General features: G+C 34.6%; 1 protein-coding gene across 9 annotated transcripts in view; it reads right to left on the bottom strand.

The window, feature by feature from the left end:
- The window catches only part of AKAP6 (A-kinase anchoring protein 6), a 322400-nt gene that overhangs the window by 236708 nt on the left and 65715 nt on the right, over nucleotides 1-19977 (bottom strand). The window lies entirely within an intron of this gene.

Below are 19977 nucleotides of genomic sequence, written 5' to 3'. Positions count from 1 at the left end.
TACTAAAGAATATTTAGGCATATGCTATTGAGCAAACAACACTGCTTTGTAACAACTCTGAAAACTATGTGTAAAAAGCCTGTTACAAACAAGTAAGGAAATTTTGATTAAAACACTGAAAAAAACTAACACTGGATCCTAAGGCCTTTTTTCCTAGATATCTGGCATATATTTAAAGGTGACTTAATAGCATATTTAAATACAACACCTATTTCTTAAAAATATATAAATTTAATTCAAACCTTCAGAAATATCCTTTTTATATACATCAATAAAAATGAGAAAATGATTACCATGAAAACTTACTACAATGAATAATGAAACTTTATTACAATGAAGCAGTCTCTGATGATACTCTTGTGGTTTCGTACAGCGATAGCATAACAGGAAAATCAGTAAATCTCATTATTTATAAAATAGTAATACTGTACACTGCTTTCTATCAGTTCAGATTTGGCATCTTCAGTCTGAAAGTAAAGATAAATTATTGCTTATGTAATTGTACATATGTAACAAATTAAACCAAAATCAAATATCTAGATAATATTAAATAATTCTGTACAACAGATAGCACAATATTAGCTACTATCATTGAGTGCAGTTGGTACTTACTCATTTTAATAAAGCCCTGACAATTACATCAAGTTCCCTGCAGGAGCAGTTCTCAGAAATGCCAGATGAGCACAAAAGTTTGGAGTTTCAATGAGCAGAGTGTTGGGACTGCCATGAGAGAAAGGCAGTATCTCCTCAGTTCCCTTGCTGTAACAGTAACAGCCAGAATCTATATTTTCAAGTACAATACACACAGCTTGGTCTGCCAACATCTAGCACTGCAAGTGCTCAGGGATTCAAACATCCACACGCTTTCAGGTGAGCAAATAGATGCTCTACTTACTAGATTAGTATGCTCATCTAATTCTACAGATACACAGAGAAAGCTAAAACTCTTAGCAAAATATTTTCCAGGCTTTGGAAAATGTTATTATTATCCATTTAGTTATTATTGTCCATTCATCCAACTACAACTGATACTTGACTGAAAAACACAGCTGTAATTCTATGTTGTTTCAAATGTTTTAAAGAATATTTCTAGTGAATTAGTTTGACTGAATTTGCATTCAGTTCTTCAAGATTGTCAGTCTCTTTTTCCTCTTGGCCATAATGCAGTTAAATTTTCATTCCAGGGATAAAAAAAATAAATTGTTGCCCAGTAACTGTAGTTTTTTTAATTAGGCACAATCTATAGAAAAATACTTAATATCTCTTCATTTAGGCTATTTATGTGAATGAGCTTAAGGATGTGCCAAACTGCAAAAACAAATTTTCAGTATTTTCCAGGTACATGCTGAATTCAACTGCCATAAGAATTCTCAGAGTGGTAGAAAACACAAAGCCGTAAGAGGAAAGAATTAACAATCAGCAAGTGTCTCCTGACAACTGTTAGATAATGTACTGAAAATATTGGCTAATGAATCTAGATAACACTCTAAATCAAGAATTCAGACTCACACTTCAAAAAAGTTTTCTCTTGATCTCCCATTATGCTAGCTACCAAAGCATCTCAAATTTCTGAAACTTTCCACAACAAAACAGACAATTTTTTACTGAAATGCAAATCCCAGTACCACTAGAGGTTTGAAAGAAGTAGATATTCAAGGACATATGCTGTTAATTTTTACATTCTTGCTATAAGTTGCTCATTTTCCTCAAAAAGCAAAGTCTACTTACTTACAGACTACTGCAGGTACAGCAGAGCCAAGTGCTTTATGTACTAACAAGATAATTAACAGTTCCTGAGATTCAGTAACATGGAAAGAACATAAGGCCAACCTTGATCACATCCAAATAAAGGTCACACACTCTGACCTTAACATATAAGACTACCATCTCAGTAAAAGACAAAGTACCAGCTCGTAAAGGATTTAGGTTATGAACAGAATGGGTGGCCAAAGAGAAGAAGTGAGTATATTTTCCAAGTGGTTGAATGATCCAGGAAGGAAATCAAGTCCCTACATACCTTTTCATAACATATAAAATCTGAGCTCCATTTTCTGACTGTATGATCAGCTCTCTCTTCCTTCTGGCCTGGAATCATTACAGCTTTGAATGGTCACTATAGTCTAGTCTTTACTTACATGTGAGAATTGAAAGGATTTTTCCCTTTCTGATAAGTATGTTGACAGGATGTAATCTTTAGGGTTATTGGTTTGGGATTTTTTTTCATTCTTTTCTTATGAGATGAAAATCTGATTGAAACACTCAGGATGTCTGATTATGTCCAGTTCAATAGTTCATATATGCTGTGCAGTCCATCTGCATATGCACTCTAAGTCTGAAGACAGACAAAAGTAGGCTGGATTCATTGTGTGCTTAGAGAGCAGCAGTGTCAATGCAACTCTCTTACTGAACAGGCACCAGCTGCTGATGTGATATCCAGTAGCTGAGCAGCAGTTCCTGATATTTCAGACTCCACATGCATGACACACTGTTGTATATCAGTCTGTTGGGTATTTCTTAAAAAAAATGTGAGGAGTCATAGGTTGACATTCCCGCATCACATAGCAATCTTTTGGTGGGTGACTTCTATTTCAGCTGAGCTTATAGCCTTTGTCAAAAGAACTGGATTTCATTTCACCACAGATCAGGTTCCTGGATAAAATGAGTTAGACTTTGGTTTGTGGGAAGTCTATCTTATATAAAGTTGTTAAAAAAAAAAAATTAGGTCCCTGTTGTTATCCTCTTTGTTTTTTAATTGTCATATGATGATGTGAAGGTGAAGGCTGTGCAAAGGACACAAAAATAGCTGTGTAAAGGCTAACACTAGCCTTCAAGAGAACAAAATTATGAAGAAATTATAACTTTTGCCAAATAACTTCATGTTGATTAGTCTTCAGCAGAAAGACATTAATAAAGCTGCATCCTATTTACTTGCATCTCTTCTCTACATTTGCCTAAAGCAAACCAGCATATTGAGAGGAAACAATATAATGTCAAATCCAGCTGGCATTGTGTAGCACAACTTTTCTTACTACAGTACTTGATGTCCAGATTTACATATAATTCAGAAAAAATAAATAATTATATCTGGCACAGCTGTAAATTTAATAACTTTCTGTAATAATTATGCAGTTCAAATACTGCATAAAAATGTCATGTTATGTAAGTTCATAATTTTACTGAGGCTCAATATCAAGATCTGGTACAACACGGCCTCATTCTCCTCATTCTTCCTAACTCCTTGTTGGTGACTTAGCATTAGATACAGCAAAACCAGCAGAACGTTGTCATGTGCCCTTTTTACACTTTGAATTTATAAATAAAGAATAGCAGTATCACAAGATAGTACCTAAATGCTGTCATGAGTGCCAGTTGCTCTTACCAAAAGTGGCAGGTAGATAAAATAAACCATGTACTTTTAAGTAATAAGAAAACAGCATTTATCTATTGACATCTACTTGTAAATATATGCCAGGTCAATGGTAATTTTATTTTTTTGCCAAAAAAAAATATTATAACTTGATTTTTAGAAAGCACCATTTCCAAAACCATTTTTATAGTCATTAATCTCACACATCTACTAGGGCATTTTTATTTTTACACAGTTTCATAGTGGTGTTAAAGATTTTGTCATCCTCTCACGGGCTTTCCTGCAGCACTGACTGTGGAATTTCTTAGGCTACAAGGGTTGTACCCATTTGGCTGCCAACTGCCCACTTCACTCAGTCTTCCAGACAGCTGATCCTGTAATTTGCAGCTGCTGAATCCATCAGCCTCCTCACAGCCCTCCACGTCAACTAAAATATCCTGAACTGCAAACACTGCAGTAGATGAAGAAAAAATGCATAAACAAACCCTCAAGAGTCAATGAAAATAGCTTTGATGTCGACTTTTAAGAATATTTTCTCTCTGGTCTTCAAGAAATTGTGTTAATATGTACATGAAAATACTGAAAGATAAAAGGTTGCAATATATTTCTTTAGAGTTAGTATCAGTGACAGAGAAGCTATTCTGGAGATTTCGATTCTTTGATCTTGCAGTAAAACCTCAGCAGGAAAAACAGATTGCCATTGAGTCTGTACATGCAAACATAATCTATGATTTAAGATATTTGGTCTTTCCTTTTAAGTACATTTTAATTCCTCAGAAGACAAATATTCCAATCAAAATATACAAATTCTTCTCTTTAGAAAAAAATTAGAATACATGACAAAGAATTTTCAGATTCATTATTTTAAGTGTACTTGAAAGTTGTAAATTAAACTCACTCTCTAGACTGCCCTTCAATGCTTATGCATTTATAAAAGACAAAGAGAGAGGTTTTTATTGCTGAGCAAAGATTTGCACCTTTCAGAAAGGTATTTTTCCTTTAAAATGCACTCTAACTTCTCAAAGAGAAATAGTTTCTCGGTTTTTTCATCCTTATCTGCTGGACATCCAAACAACGTTATAATAAGGATAAAATTGTTCTCTTCTATTTTGAATTACTGGTGAAACCTTAACAACAAATGTTACATACACTTTTTTTTGCAGCTATTTTTAAGTAAACAATTAAGTCACAAAATAACCATACATGAAAAAATCCAGAATTTGACTAGGCAAAATCGACTGTCATGGAAAGGCCTGGACTGACTGCGAGTTACAAGTTTATCAGAAAGTAATTGAAGTACTAAAGTACTGCAGCTGGTGTGGCTGTGCCATTCAGTGACATGGGGAAATGAATATATTTTACTGGGTGAAGAATGCAAAGTGCAGCCGAAAACAGCTACCAGGAGGGTCCTGAGGTCACTGACCCTGCCTGCTGCTGACACTGACAGCTAGGAATTACATTGTTCCTTGAAGTAAGCTTCTCTACTCTTCCATTTTGATAATACACATACTACTGACAGTAACTTTTCCTGGTGGACCATAATTTTCTGCACATTATTCTCTTTCCCAGCTTGGCTTTTATTTTGATTAATTTGCTCTTATTATTTTAAGGGAGCAACATTTTAATCATCGCAAAAATCCTGTAAGTGGATCTAAGATGATCCACTTTCTATTGTACAAATTGCAAAATTCTCAAAAAAGTTTTGAAATTAACTATTGCGTCTGGTGAACTCTAGGTAGGTATGTTTCTACTGTGTTTTGTTATGTCAGGGATCAGTGAGTCACATTCTTATATCCCTGTACTTAAAAATAATGTGAAATAGACGTCAAACCATCAGTTCTTTGATAGAGCTGCTAAAATAGTAATGGTTTGTCTGGGTTTGTAGCAGACACGGAGCTGCTTCATAATAATTTATTAGCTGTTTATGTGATGTTTTATTAGGAAGGTTTTTGTGTAAGTATATTGGTTGACTATCAATCTACAAGGAAAATGAGCAAGAAGAAAGGAAGAAGATATGATGTCACATGCTAAGAACTTCAGGCTGAGGGAAAATGCCTGAAATGTTAATGGTGAAACTCTTGTCTCAGGATTCCAGCAACTTGCATTTGTTTTGCCATATGGGCCATTGCTGGGGCCAAAGGATCAAACATACTGGGAACATTCAAAAGGATCCTTTTGTCCAGGAACAGGGCAGTTGCTGCAGGGAGTTATTCCAGCACACTGCCAGGACCAGCTGCAGTGTCCTACAATTCTAAGCCAGCTTGTACCTTTTCTGCAGGAGGGAATGGATGCAGAGAAGACAGCCTGCTTTCAAATGTTCATTTCTCCTATTAAATTTAAACAGTCTTTTACCACAGGCCAGATCCTTAAATAGAAGGAAGAATGTAGTTCACCCAGGAAGCTTCAGATACCTGATGCACAAAGCCACTCCTAAGGCCTGGGATGGAACTGGAGAGCCACAGAAAATATGGCATTAAAATGAGGCACCGCAGAACTGTATTGAAAGAGTATTGTGTAAACAAATCTGGACTAGCCAGTTCTGGGATATTCCTGACATCAGTAAAATCGATGCATGAATTACATTTGTGTAAGAAACTGCATGTGCAAAAGAAGTACGGCAACTAAGTTGCTGTGGGAAGTGATGTGACATCTGCAACTAAATGTTGTTTTCATATTCCTGAACTTCTACTGGTTCTACTGTGCAATGTGCCTAAAGCTACAACTTAAAAACCCTTTGAAACCTTCAGAATAAGAAATGTATTCTCATATGCCCCAAGCCCACAAAGTCAGAGACTTTGCCTATTAAAGTTATCACTGTACAATATTCCTTCCATGCATAACTGTAAAAATTTTCATTTATCTGACTTTAAGCATATTAAGGCAAACTGATTTTTATCAAGGCCTAACTTTGCTAATTTTAAACAAATTAAAACTTGATAGAAAATGTCATATTTGTGCTGACTGAAGCCTGTTTTTTTACTACACTCTGGAAGACAACATTGCACAGGTACTCTAGAGCAGTTCTTCATGAAGGAAGACAGATAGTACTGAACTGTGTAATAGAGTAGCAGGTTTTGGTTCTAGCTGCTTCAGACAAAAAAAAGGAAAAATACCAAAACCCAAATTCGTATGAAAACCTAGCAAAACAACTGGCAGTAGAGGTAAGTTTTGGGGGGAAAAAAAAAAGTATTTTTCAAATGCCTGTTCATTGGATAATGGTAATTATATATATAAAAAATATATATTTCCATCTTGCACTGATTATTTAAGATCAGAAAGAAATGAGAAAACTTGTTAAAATATCCTTCAAATATCTTATAGTTCTCTTCACACAATTCTATACTCTTTTTGCAATAATATTTTGCAACTGTCTAGATAATTACCTTTGCTTCTTAATTTTTTTTATTCTCTTTACTCAGCACTTTCTTATTTTCTATAAGCCATATACACTAAGTGAAATTTAAAGGCACCTCTAACTATTTCAAATTACCACATGCAAATGAAAACTGAGGATGCAAATGGAAGTACATTTTACTCACAGTGAATTTACAAAGTCTGCTGTAGCTAAGCCAACCAGGTCTTGGTAGCCTGGTCAGGACTAGGCAGTTTTTTATCTCAGTGTAGAGAATAATTAACTGGCTAAAAGGAAATCCTTACTATAATTATAAGACTTACAAAAATTTAATGTGATAAACAATCATGTTAGCTATATGAAGAATCAGAAGGACCACTCCTACTATTTGATCAGAACTTTCACAGTTTGATCTACAATATGAAATAACTAGCCAAATTCAACACTATTGCACTAATAGTTGTGTAATTTTCCAGCAAAAATGTTTATCCATTTGAAGAGAGTTTTGAAACGTCTGTGCAGACAAACTATTACTCTGACGTTTCAGCTTTGAATATGTTCCAGTCTTGTTCCGTTGTCATTTTTAGTTTGAAGACTTGGAATTACTCTTAATATAGAATAAGAAAATTTCAAGAATTCTTTAAGCCTTCTGCAGGGCCATAGGATCTTCATTGTCTGAGCTCTGTTTTCTGGTAAGCCAATCTCTTTGTTTGTTTCTACAAGAAAATACGTTCATCTATTTTAAAAGATTTTTCCATTTATAGACTTTGTCAGAAAGACCCTCGGTTTTATTAAATTCAATAGACTTAATTAGGGTCTTTGATATAGAACAGCTGGTCTTAAAGAGAAGAGTTTAGGTGAAAGAGAAAAAAATTTTGGAGAAAAAGACTCATTCTTGAAATAATGAAATTTCAAATAACAAACAAAATGTATCCCTACATAAATAGCACTAAGAATTTTGGGCAGCAATGAGCTACTGAAATGTAAGATGTCAAAATAAATAAATAAATACCGGGAACTTCAAGTTCAAAGAGGAGAAAAATTCAGGCCTTCTGCATAGACATGCAGAACACAACAGAAAAATTTTAATCAAAATATTTTTACTTGCTCAAGCCAAAGAACGTTAACCTCATTCACTCTCTGACAGAAGCTTAGTGACTATAACAGAATTTATTAAAAGATGGTGAGACTCTCATCTCAAATGAGATATGAAGGGTCAGAAGTGAAGAACTACCATCTGTGCCAGGTCTTGTATGACAAAAATTGATAGCATGATAAGAAGTTTTCAAGATAAGTGGCTGTTTATATCAGTGCAGCTAAGCCTCCAAGAGTTCTGTGACATGTTTTTGAAGTTATTTTCCATCAGTCATTGTTTAGGACAGCAAAAAGGACACAAACTCTCCTATTCTTTATTACCAGACTTCATTTTATTAGCACTGTTGTTCCCTTTTACGTTGGTCAATGAATCACAGAATCATAGAATCATTTAGGTTGGAAAAGACTGAAAGTTAATATTTAATCAATGAAACCTTATGGGGATCACTGAGATTTTTTTGCTTGGATTAGAAACATGAAAAAGCAACCTTATAGTCTACCTTGAATGCTGCTTGCTGTTTGTAACTTTCCTGCACTTTCTCCCAAATGACAAATGTTCAAGTCATCTGGAAAGCCCTTGTAGGTCCTCCAAAGAGTTAGTAACAATTAAAAAGCACTTAGAGCATGTGGAGGCATTTCCTGTAGTCTGAAAAAGCTACCACCTACCCAGTATGCCAGGAGGCTTGTTCCATTCCGGATATCACTTACTGTGTTGTAAGAGTCAGGGTAAGACTATACACAATAATGCTAGAAAAAAATTAAAAACTTAAAAAACAAACAAACAAAAACAAAACAAAAAGCAACTAAGTTTTCTATATCAAGGAAGAACAATTTGAAAGACTTCAGAAAGTTATTTTACATAGTTAAAGTCTTAAGTGAATAAAAAAATAAAATAACAAATTTTAGGTAGAAAATAAAAATTTAGCAGATTGACTCTTAAAGACGTCTAAAATGTACAAGATTTTTATCCTAATTTTACTTTTGAAAGTGCACACGAAATCTCTTGATTTATTTATGGAAAGAGTTCTTCAAGCAGACAAATAAAATCCCTTATTATAGAATCACAGAATGGTTTGGGTTGGAAGGCACCTTAGAGATCACATAGTTCCAACCCCCCTGCCATGGGGAGGGATACCTTCCACTAGACCAGATTACTCAGAGCCCCATTCACCGTGGCCTTGAACACTTACAGGGATGGGGCATTCACAACATCTCCGGGCAGCCTGTTCCAGTGCCTCACCACCCTCACAGTAAAGAATTTACTCCTAACATCTAATCTAAAGCTACCCTCATTCAGTTTGAAGCCATTCTTGTCCTGATAATTCCTGATGATTATGATTGTTATGATTCCTAATTAGGTAACATGTTAAAAATTGTTCCTCATTAGTGTCTGATATGTACAGTATAAGTCACAGAGAGTGTTCCTGTGGTTTTTTACCTCAAACACAATAAAGACAAAACTGAACGAAAACAACCCTAATTTACATCCACTAAAGGAAGAATACAGTAGGCTTTTTGCAGGCTTTTTTTGAGAAGGAATATAATAGACATTAAATCGAAAACCTGGAATTCTGGGACTGGCATGACCTTCAAAGCTATCCGAAGCATTCAAACTACCTGAGATTTCACATACAAAAGCAATTCATATATTGTACCTAGTAGTTTGTACTATCTGATTATTTCCAAATCTCACTATCATCCCACAGGCATATAATGTTGATACAGATGTATATTCATAGGTTTGTGTAAAGTATCTTCTTTTCAAACAAAATCATGTCCATAATATTCCTTGAATTTTTGATTTAGATGTAAATGGATGCTGTATAAACAGAAAATTATCAAAAACTCAGATTTTGCACCATATTTGCAGTACAGTGATCAGAAATACTTCTAACATAAGCTACCGAAAATTGCCATATCTAGTGGACACAATAAAGCACTTCTTTATAATCAAATTGTCTCTAAGGAACCTGAAATTCACTGTCACTAAAATTCACAAGCATTAATAATAGATGCTTGTTCTGGCTGCTTATAAGATTGAGCACACCAGACATTAGCATTTTAATACTATATTTGGATCTAAATATTTAATTTTAAAATTAGACATAATATTGTAGTTATAACTACTCAAACACAGTGCATTTGTAATTTAGAAACATGTTACAACACTGCAGAGTATATTCCAACAACATATTCATACAAGGCATATTCCAGCGTGACAGTTCTGAAAAGACAGCTTGTGCTCTGCTAGGATAATTTTAATTGTGCCAATTTTTAGCTTTACAAGAGAACTTTCCAGTGTAAAGCACTGATACACTTAATGGCTGTTAAGATGTTGATGCTGCTTGAGAAAGTACTTGTGTATTACAGTAGAACTGAAGTGCCTTGAAAGAAGGAGAAAATGAGCAGTGTTTATCTAAATATTTATTCAATTTTATATACACATACATATATATAGGCAAACATATTTATCGCATGTTGCTAACCTGAATAAGATCCTTGATTTATAAAGCACTTCATAGTCAGTGTTGTTTATGTCTTTAAGAAAGCAAGACAGCATGACCTGCGAGATAAATTGTTTCTTATGCTGACAGGGAACAGTTGTACCTCTGAACAGACTGGTGTTTCTTTATATGCCGTTTTATTTTCTAGCTAAACAGAGATAAGTTATAAATTATCCTTGTCTGGACTGTAGTGATCACTTTCAGTGATGAGTGTAACTTACTGCTGTGCAGGCTCAATGAGAAAGAGAAAGGTTGTTGCTGTGTCTGGGCTTGTAAAGTAACCCTTTGAAATTCAATAGCCAAATTTGTCTATACAGAAGTTAATGAAACTAAGTGCTTCAAGCTTCAAATGCATATTTGCGCATTTTATTCACTTGTAAATATTTATATTTCCTGCAAAATTAATCATCATCAATTTAGCCTCAAATTGAATTCTAAATTTACCCAAAGTCAAAACTTTTATCTTCCTCAGATAATAAGATTCACAAAAAATGGCATTGGATCCTTGGATTGTGGCATTCTGAAGTGTAGGCAGGAAAGAAGGAAAGGTAAGTAGCACATAAATTGCAAGTGTTCATATTTCCATATTCTTCTTGGAATATTTGAGCTGGGTCTGCAGAGACCTAACTTGTTCACAAGCTTTCCTCTGTGATAAAGCAGCCATATTGCTGCTGGACTGGATGTGAGCCTGGAAGTACAGTAACTCCACTCTCGTGGTATCACATTTGAGCAGACGGCCCTGCCAAAGCCTGACTCACCCTGCCTAGCAGAGGCAGCTGGACTAAGTCTCCACCTCCTGCACAGGTAATATAAAATGCCCATGGACAATGAGGGACTGTCTAACTCTGATAGGTTAAAGACAGTGTTACTGTACAACAATCTTGAAAAGAAAAACACTTGCAGCAGCCCTGGCCATAAAAATGTGATGTCTAGTCTGGAACTTCTAACAAGAAACACGCCTCCCCCCAAACATCCCAAAAGCCTACATTCTCAGGGGCTTCTGTACCTTTTGTATTTTCAACACATTTCAAAAGTACAATATATTTCTATGCAGGTCATCTTCTACCAAAACACATAATTCACTAAGCTGTAGGAAAAGCAAAAACTGTCTTTGCTTTCTTGACAAACCACAGTCAGATATCAGCCAATCTTGGCAAGTTTGAGTAAAATGGAATGAGTATTGGTGTTTTTAAATAATCTTTATATTTCTCCTACAACTCTAAAATATTAAGGTCTTTTCACAGAGACTTTTTCAGCACTTCATCAAGAATTTTGTAAGAAACTGTGTCACACTGAGCCAATGAGAAGTTTGGTCAGCTGAGAAATTCTTGAAATAGTACAGATAATGGCCAATCTGTCAAACCTAATATATTTATATATCCCCTCTAAATCCATTTTCTTAAAATTCTACCGCTGCCTATAATTCAATATCCTGCCCTCCAAAAATACATTAATCAAGCACTAATATGTTACCTAGAACATTATGACTCCTCTCAGCCATTACTATAAATTAACTTGCAGCAAGACATATTAAAACCCATACCAACTGTTTAGCTCTCTTAATAAGGGCTGGGGGAGGCCATAGTTCACAATAAATAGAGAAGTATCACACTCTGAGATTGAAGTGTGAACACAAAGGATGACAGAATTGCTTGATGTAATGACCCTTTCCCAAAACATTAGCCATACCTTGCTTTGAATCTCACAGTGTGAAGAATTTCTAAAATTTACCGTTAGTCTTTATACTTTGTTATGTCTTTTACAATTTCAAATGGGATCAGAAGCATCAAAATAATTCAAAAATTTCTCCTGAAGACATTCCCAACTTATGAAAACTCTGTTTTGCAAACTTAAAATGAAACTCAGATAATAATCAGAAATGAACTTGACTCCACACTTTCTGATTTTGTAAGCATACTGCAAAAACAAAGTAAAGCAGGAAAAATATTAACTCCTGAGAAACTTTCTTTGCTTATCAGCACAGACAATAAGCATGGCAAAGGCAATTACTTTATCAGCTGTGTATCTTTACCTCATTCAAGGCAATCACATAAACGCAAAACATATTTGGACGAGAAGCTATCAAGTCAAATGAAAGACAAATGAAAATATCACTACAGGTGTGACAACAAATGAAACATAAGTAGAGACAAAGGGATTGAGAAAGCAAATTTTAAAAAGAAACCTCTAGACGGCAAAGACTGTGAGCAATTTCAAGCAGTTTGCACACAGAGGGACTGCTCTCCAGCATGAACCCAGAGTGCTAAATAGCAGGTTAACTTCAAAATCACACTCTCAAACCAAACTAAAATGGTAATATAGCATACCAACAGAAGAGCAAAAACATCTCTCTAGTTCTTATATGGAACAGAGTTAGTTCAGATTCCTACTTTACTGATACATTTCAGCATCTGAAGCAGCACTCAGAAAAGGATATCAAATGGAGAAATAATAGGCACCAACTGCATTTAGTCTAGTACTGAGCATATGTAGCTGTAGGAGAATTTTCCACTTCTTGTTTCTGAGCTTTAAATTAATCTTTCACGAAAAGCACTTTCAATAATACAGCAACAACTGCCATTATGGAGATGAAGGTTTTAACTTGTTTAGCCAGCAAAGTCTAAATAAGAGCAATTGGCCACTGATGCATGGGCAGCTGAAGTTCAAAAGTAAAAAGCTTTTAAAAGTAAATGAACAATTCCTATCCAAACAGCAGATGTAGCTGCTGCCATAATCTATGGCTGATTTCCCATTCTTCTGGCACCTTATAGAGACTATACATCAGTCAACAATTCTCTATCCAGTGTCAACTTTTGCTTCAAGGAAGTCAAAAGACTTTATCATCTTAATCCAATGCAAATCTTTGAAGAAAATAGTCTTGGCTAACCAAAAAATTCCTGAACTTTTCCTGTAGATACAATTTCAAAAGAATTAATAATTTTGCAGAGAGAACAAATGCTTTTGAGCAGTCCGAGGATATTCCTCAGGATATGGCATACACACAATCTTGTGAGCTGAGAAGAAAATGAAAACAAAGGTGCTTTGGAAAGCACAAAAATATCAGAATATTTTTAAATGGTCTGCTAAACTAATGCAACTGTGATAAGCATCAAACTGTTCGTGACACTCAGTCTCCTTATGAAAAGCTACAGAATTTAGTAAGTTTCTGTTAAAAATAGTAAAATCTACATACATTGATGAAGTTTCCTGTTTTCTATTACTTACATAATTTTCTGTCTGTTGGTTTCCTAAGCCTTTACTAAACACATCTCTTCACAATATAGGTCAAAGTTGTAGCCAAAGTAATGCAATTATAAACTTACAGTGTCTATTTCTAATTATACTGTGACCTATAAAAAGTTAGCTGAGTAATGTTTCAGAGAATGGAGACGACTGAGCATTAAGTTTCACCTCGACACACACAAAAAAACTATAATCTTCACATCAAAAAGGGACCAAGAGCTTTACACATGACAAACATCTTTTTTACCTTCAGAAGTGAAAGGTTATAAATGTTTAAGCCTAAGATTGTGATTGCAGAAACTTTACAGTACGTAGAACAGTGAGTGAAAGAGACCAAAGAATCTTCTCTCAATATTCCAAAATTGACATCCACAGAGAAAAAAATCTGTCAGTTTTGCAAGTTAGATTTACAGTGCACAGGAAATGTACTATTTCAAACTAAACATGTTAAGATTATGCAATACTTGGAAAGAACTTGAAAACCAGCTGATTTAAAAAAAATGCTTTTGTTGATAAAACAAATTGCAAACTGATAATTTATTGCTTTAGACTTTTTTAGCATTTTGTAAAATATTTCAGTTTAATGGTATCTTACCTCATTTACACCACAAGGAGAGTTTTCAGGAATCAGCTTTGCAAAAAAAAGACTGTCCCATTTCCTTTCCTCAGCTGAAAGAGTTACATGCAACCAGCAATTCAAAAAATAAGTGTCTGTTTTCAAGACAGACAAGTAAGCCACAGATGATCTGTAAGCAAATCCATCTTCAGTGAAGAGTCAACAGCTTTTGTTTTACACGAAATACAGTGAGTAGTCTGCTGCCTCTACCTGTGTTATTGTGCAGATCAAGTTTAGGCCTGTCTGCTCTTCCCCTGCACGTTCCAAGCTACAGTAGTGATTTCTCAACATTCAATCTGCTGTATGGCAGCTCACTGAAATTTCAGCCGACACTTGTAGACTTGCAATTAGCAAGGTTATTTTAAGCACTGACCTAAGTTCCAGCAGAATGTTTATGGCATTATGACAGGAAGGAATCTAGTATCATATCAGTCACTTGGTAACCCTGTAAAGCTGATCTTGGAGACAAGACCCTCTAATTCACAGCATAAAAGTAAATATCTGACCTCCAATTTACTTTAATTTCTGTTTTTATGGCTTGAATAGAATGGAAATATCTACTTGGTTAATATCAGGAAGCTTAGAACTTATTTTAGGACCTGGCAGATCATATGCTTGGAACAAATGTATTAATAGGAAGTTATGACTTCCCTAATAGAGAGATTCATGGCTTACAAAACAGAGACTGTTAGTTTTGTAATGTTCACATTTGTAATAATTAACTATTACATTCTGAATGGGAAGAGAAAATCACATAGTTTTTGAACTTATTATAGCTGGACTCTATAACAATACCTTTTGTTTCTCCTTGGTTATCTTGAAAAGGGCTCCCTCTTCAGTACAGGCCTTTGATAACCTTCGTTTGTCCTGGATTTCTTTGGAATTCTCTGGCTGTCTAACTATTTCTAAGTCATGTCAAATGGCTCGGTCATACCTCCACACCCTCATTTGCTGTTCATTCACATTACCCCCCACCCCCTTCTTTTTTCTTTTTTATTCATGGATCATCTTTCTTGTTCCCACCCATTCTCATACTTCCAATAGTGGCAGATTTAATCTCACATATGGAACCATGACAAACAGCTTCTCTGACTGCCCCAGGTTAGAGCTATAATGGTCAGCCAGCTCATGTGTGTGCACACACACCCAAGAGAAGCTTTTCTGAAAGCACCACAATCAGAAATACTATTATATGAGAGATATTTTTTTTAAAGGAAAGTAAATGAAGGGGGAAAAAACCAAACCATAAAACCAACCAAAAAAACAAAACCCAAGAAAAGTTGTTGCCTTTGCAAATTATTTAGTAATTTCTACACATCACAAATCACAATGAAACTGCTCCATTGATATTGTAGCAAAATTCACTGGAGGCAAAATGTGCTTTTGAGAATTAAGAGTATTGAGAAAACAATAGTAAAAACAACATAAACTCCTGTTGTCCTCATTTTAAAATATTAAATGTTTCCTGAGTTACATACAAATTCAGATAGCATTCAAAACAATTAGCAACAAGCTGAGCGTTAGAGGTATCCTAAAAAGCAAAATTTAAATTACAATACAGGCAGCAGGAAAAGTCTTCAACTATATCTCAAGATCAAGAGCTGGAGTTTTTGAGTGAACTGGCCATTCATACACTTTTGGGATTGTCACCACTTAGAAGGATATTGTAATCACCACAAATAGTACAGTACCTGAACGCATACACACAGCTGAATTCTGGACATAAGGACAGAAACATTACTATCATAGATACACAATTGCTTCTTTCAGAAGAATATGTTTATAACAGAATATTTCTTATGAAATACCATGATCTAACTATTTCAAGACATCATGAAAGCATTGGCTTGCTAATGTAGCATAGCCTCAGCCACCAAAAACTCTAAGGAGTTTAAGGAAAAAGATTTTTTCTTGCTCAGACATTCTCTTTTTTTTAAATCTGGGAATCACAAAATCTGCATTTAAATAAACACCTTTTCCATTTTAGATCCTTTCCTGAAGCTGTATAAATAGGTTGATCTCTGTAGGACCAAGCAGAAATCTCAAAAAAGGATAATAGTATTTGATTGAAAAATGGCAGGAAAAACACCAGTAAGGCAAATGTTTTGTTTCTGTGCTTAGTAAAAAAGCAGGTTAGGACTACTGAGTTTAGAGTAGAGGGGAGAAAAATTTGACCGTAACAACATTTCCAGGTTTAGCCACGGTTGCTTGCTCTGTGCTCAAATATTATATTCACTGCATTACTTGGTGTTACTGAAGTCATCTCACACAGAGTTATACGAAGCCCTCTGGATAAATTTTTAAAAAATTGTTGCTCAAAATTATTTCAAATTATTTCAGTTACAAATTTTTTTCAGTTCCAGTTTCAAATAATTCTGTTTCTAGAAATATTATATCTTTCCTAGGAATAATACCAGTTTTCATCAACTGCTAGTACTTAAACAGGTAGCTACATAGGCTACAGTAGATTTATATCCTTTTTGCAATATGAAATAGATTTTCTAAGTTTAATTAAAACTTTATTTTATTTATATGAAACACAGGCATGATACATTGAGACATTATGATTTTACAAGGCTTTCCTCTGTTTTGGGGCTTAACTTGTAAAATGCTGAGAAAGAATAACTAAGGATCAGTGGCTCAGTTCTCTCTTTGAAACTTGATTCATACCTGCCTAATAGCAGGAAATCCATTTCCTGTTGAATATCAGGTAACTCCAAGAAACACATCTCAGAATGTTGTTTGCATTACTAGCTAGTGCTTTACTTGCTGATTTCACTCCCTGTTCCAGGAAGGAGCTGTAGATGAGTCAAGTTGGATGAGAAAGGCGTGTAGTCTACTGATGAGTTGGAAATAGACTACCATCTTAATTAGGAAAACTATAAAGATCTTAAATAAAACTGCAGTGAAAGAAATACAAGCAGAATAATATACATGAGCTAACTTTAGTAATCAAACACTGCACAGTAGGAGGACAATTCAGCAGAGCTGGAAGGTTTCATCATAAGTGTTTTGAAAGATCTTTATTGCTAGCTCTGTACAAAGGGGCACATTTTCAACAAATTATTCTGGTGATGTGAAAGACAGAAACCCCTAAGGAAAACAACGCAGGCTAGAATTAATGAATGAGTCATATGTTTTCCCTGAAACACAAATATTTCTGGAAGGCTTAGGTAAAATGCAAACTTTCAATGAAGTGACACCCGTGATCAATTTTATCACTTATGTTGACTTATATGCTCTAAACAGAATTACTGAGTGGGGTTTTTATTACTATTTATTTGTTAATAATGAGGGAGTTGGCAGGGTTTTTTTGGGAAAAAATGACAGAAATAAGACATGAAAGATTTCTAATTTCAAACTTGTAACATCACTGTAACTTTTTTCAATTACATACTTCCATTTGAGGTTTAATTCCTATGCCTTTTCCCTTGAGCTAACCTTTACCAACCAAAGGTACAAACTCTACATTACAAACTCTACATTTTTTATATTACTGACTAAAAATTCAGCCCTTATTTGCAATCAATCTGATCTTTTATGAGTATGGCAAACAGTCCTGGGTAAGATGAGCTAAGCTAGTTTCAAGTTTTCCAGTTAAAGAAATCCTCACTAGAAAAAATATTTATTAGTTAAAATCAAAATTTTACAAAGAAATTTTGATGTTAAAGTTTCTTAAAATCAGAATAGGCTTTCTTTCCATGATATCCAGTTTATATAACTGATTCAAACATTCATGATTTAAAAAAAAAGGTGGTTTGCAGCCTATTATGTTTTTGTGATTCTCAAGTGCGATGTAAGGGACCAAAACTGAGATCTCTTTTTCACTTGGTATTTACTAATTCACAAATGTGGAGCTATGCGTGGAGTACATCAAGAACTTAGACACAATAATTCAAGGTGGGTATCAAGACAAGTACTGGATACATGATATATTGTTCTTCTGCAATTTGTGGATTTGAAAATTTCAGAATAGGATGGTTTTGTTCTCTTGTAGGTGATATAATCAAGTCTAAATACAGGAGTGGGAATGTTCAAACTTAATGAAGGTTGAATTCACTGATAGTTTCATTATTTCCCCTAAAATTTTCCCTAAGCACTCCACCAAGTCATTATAAACAAAAAAGGAAAACATTTCAGTCAACAAATAGATTGACAGCAGAGCAGATGAATTTTAACACATCAGTTTTTGCAGTCTGTATATCTCTATAATTTAATTAAAAAATAAAGTTTAAAAACAATTCCGTCCCAAGTGTTGGTCTAACTGCCTGTATTTGCATTTATTTAGTATCTTCAGAAAAACTACATGAAGAAGTGCACTTCTGTGAGGCAAAGCAAAGTAGTAGGCATTAACCTCTCCTTTTTCATGAAGGAAACATCAGTAAATACTGCCTTTGGTATTTTCTTTATTGTCATTTAAACTGAGTATCATTGAGAATCACTTTTTTCACTCCTATTATGTACCCCTTTGTCACAACCTATCTTCCATTTGCACACAGCTGAGACTGAAGGTTTAGTCTGTTCCTTTCTGCATTTTCAAACTCTTTCTTTCAGAAAATAAGGAATTAAACAGAGCTGCTTGGAGTGCACGCATGTCGGCTCCCTAGTGATTCTACCAAACAACTGCACTGAAAACAGATGAACCTGCAGATTTCACTCACACTGTTCAAACTTAGTATTCTATTAAAAAAACCCTCAATGCATTATCATTGCAAAGTATGAGTTGACATATTTAGAGATATATATTGTAATTCTAAGACTCTAAGTGGTGTCAGACTTCTCTATTATAACATTTCATTATCCCCCTGAAAAACTGAGTAAGGTTACTGCAGAGGAAAACTTTTTCTAAACGGTATTTCCAGAATTTCATAAAGAATAAATATGACAGTTTTAGCTTTTGCTCTGAAGGATTTAATCATTAAAAACTCTAAACATTGTCTTTCCTAGGAAATGAAAGGCTGGTTAAAACCACTTTTCCTTCTCCTATTCCAAGTGACTGATTGTCACATTCTAGACATTTCTAGGCAATGGGATTATGTAATTCAATTTTTTAAAAAATGAAAACAGCTGTTACATCCAATATTCATGACCTATAAGTTTTCCATATACAGTTATTCAGCTGTTCTCTCAGTCCGAGTTGCAGCAAAATGAAACTGTGCAAAAGACCTAAAAGTTTTATTCCATAGTTAAATGAATGCACATACTGTTCCAAAGCAACAGAAAGAAAGCAAAGCTTACAAAAATCTTGGTCTTATCACTGCTTCAATGGATTGCAAGTCCCTTATTCATCCCACGCACAAAATCAGTACAGTATTTTATTGCATATTTCGCATTGCTTCTTATTAGCATTTGATGTGCACAGCTGTATGTACTAGTGTGAATAACTCTTATAGAACTTCATAGAAGGAAAGAAAAGAAGGGAAAGCACACACAGAGATTTTTAAAATAGAGCATGGATACTTTTGAAGATACTTGCTCTCATTATCAGCTGCTTCAAATTCAGCCTATCTTACATCTCTTTCAATGGCTTTACTTTGTTTTTTTGTGTTTTGTTTTTTCCAGTGAAGGATGAGGTTGGTTCATTTGTATAAAAGGGGTTTATCATGTTCCTATTTAGATGGTCATAAACTTATCAAAGTAAGTTAAATAAGATCCATTAGTCTACTTAATGCATAAGGGCATTTCTCATGATAAAATTTAACATGCTGGATACGTTACATTTCCAGGACGTTGTTACACTGATGTCTGCACATCTTCCAGAAAACGTTTTTTGTAATAATACTTATTGCAAAATATAAGA

The sequence above is a fragment of the Pipra filicauda genome, unplaced genomic scaffold (genome assembly GCF_003945595.2).
Source record: "Pipra filicauda isolate LSUMZ 115617 unplaced genomic scaffold, ASM394559v2 scaffold11_size5308982_pilon, whole genome shotgun sequence".
Lineage (NCBI taxonomy): Eukaryota > Metazoa > Chordata > Aves > Passeriformes > Pipridae > Pipra > Pipra filicauda.
This window is presented reverse-complemented; position numbering and strand designations above follow the sequence as displayed.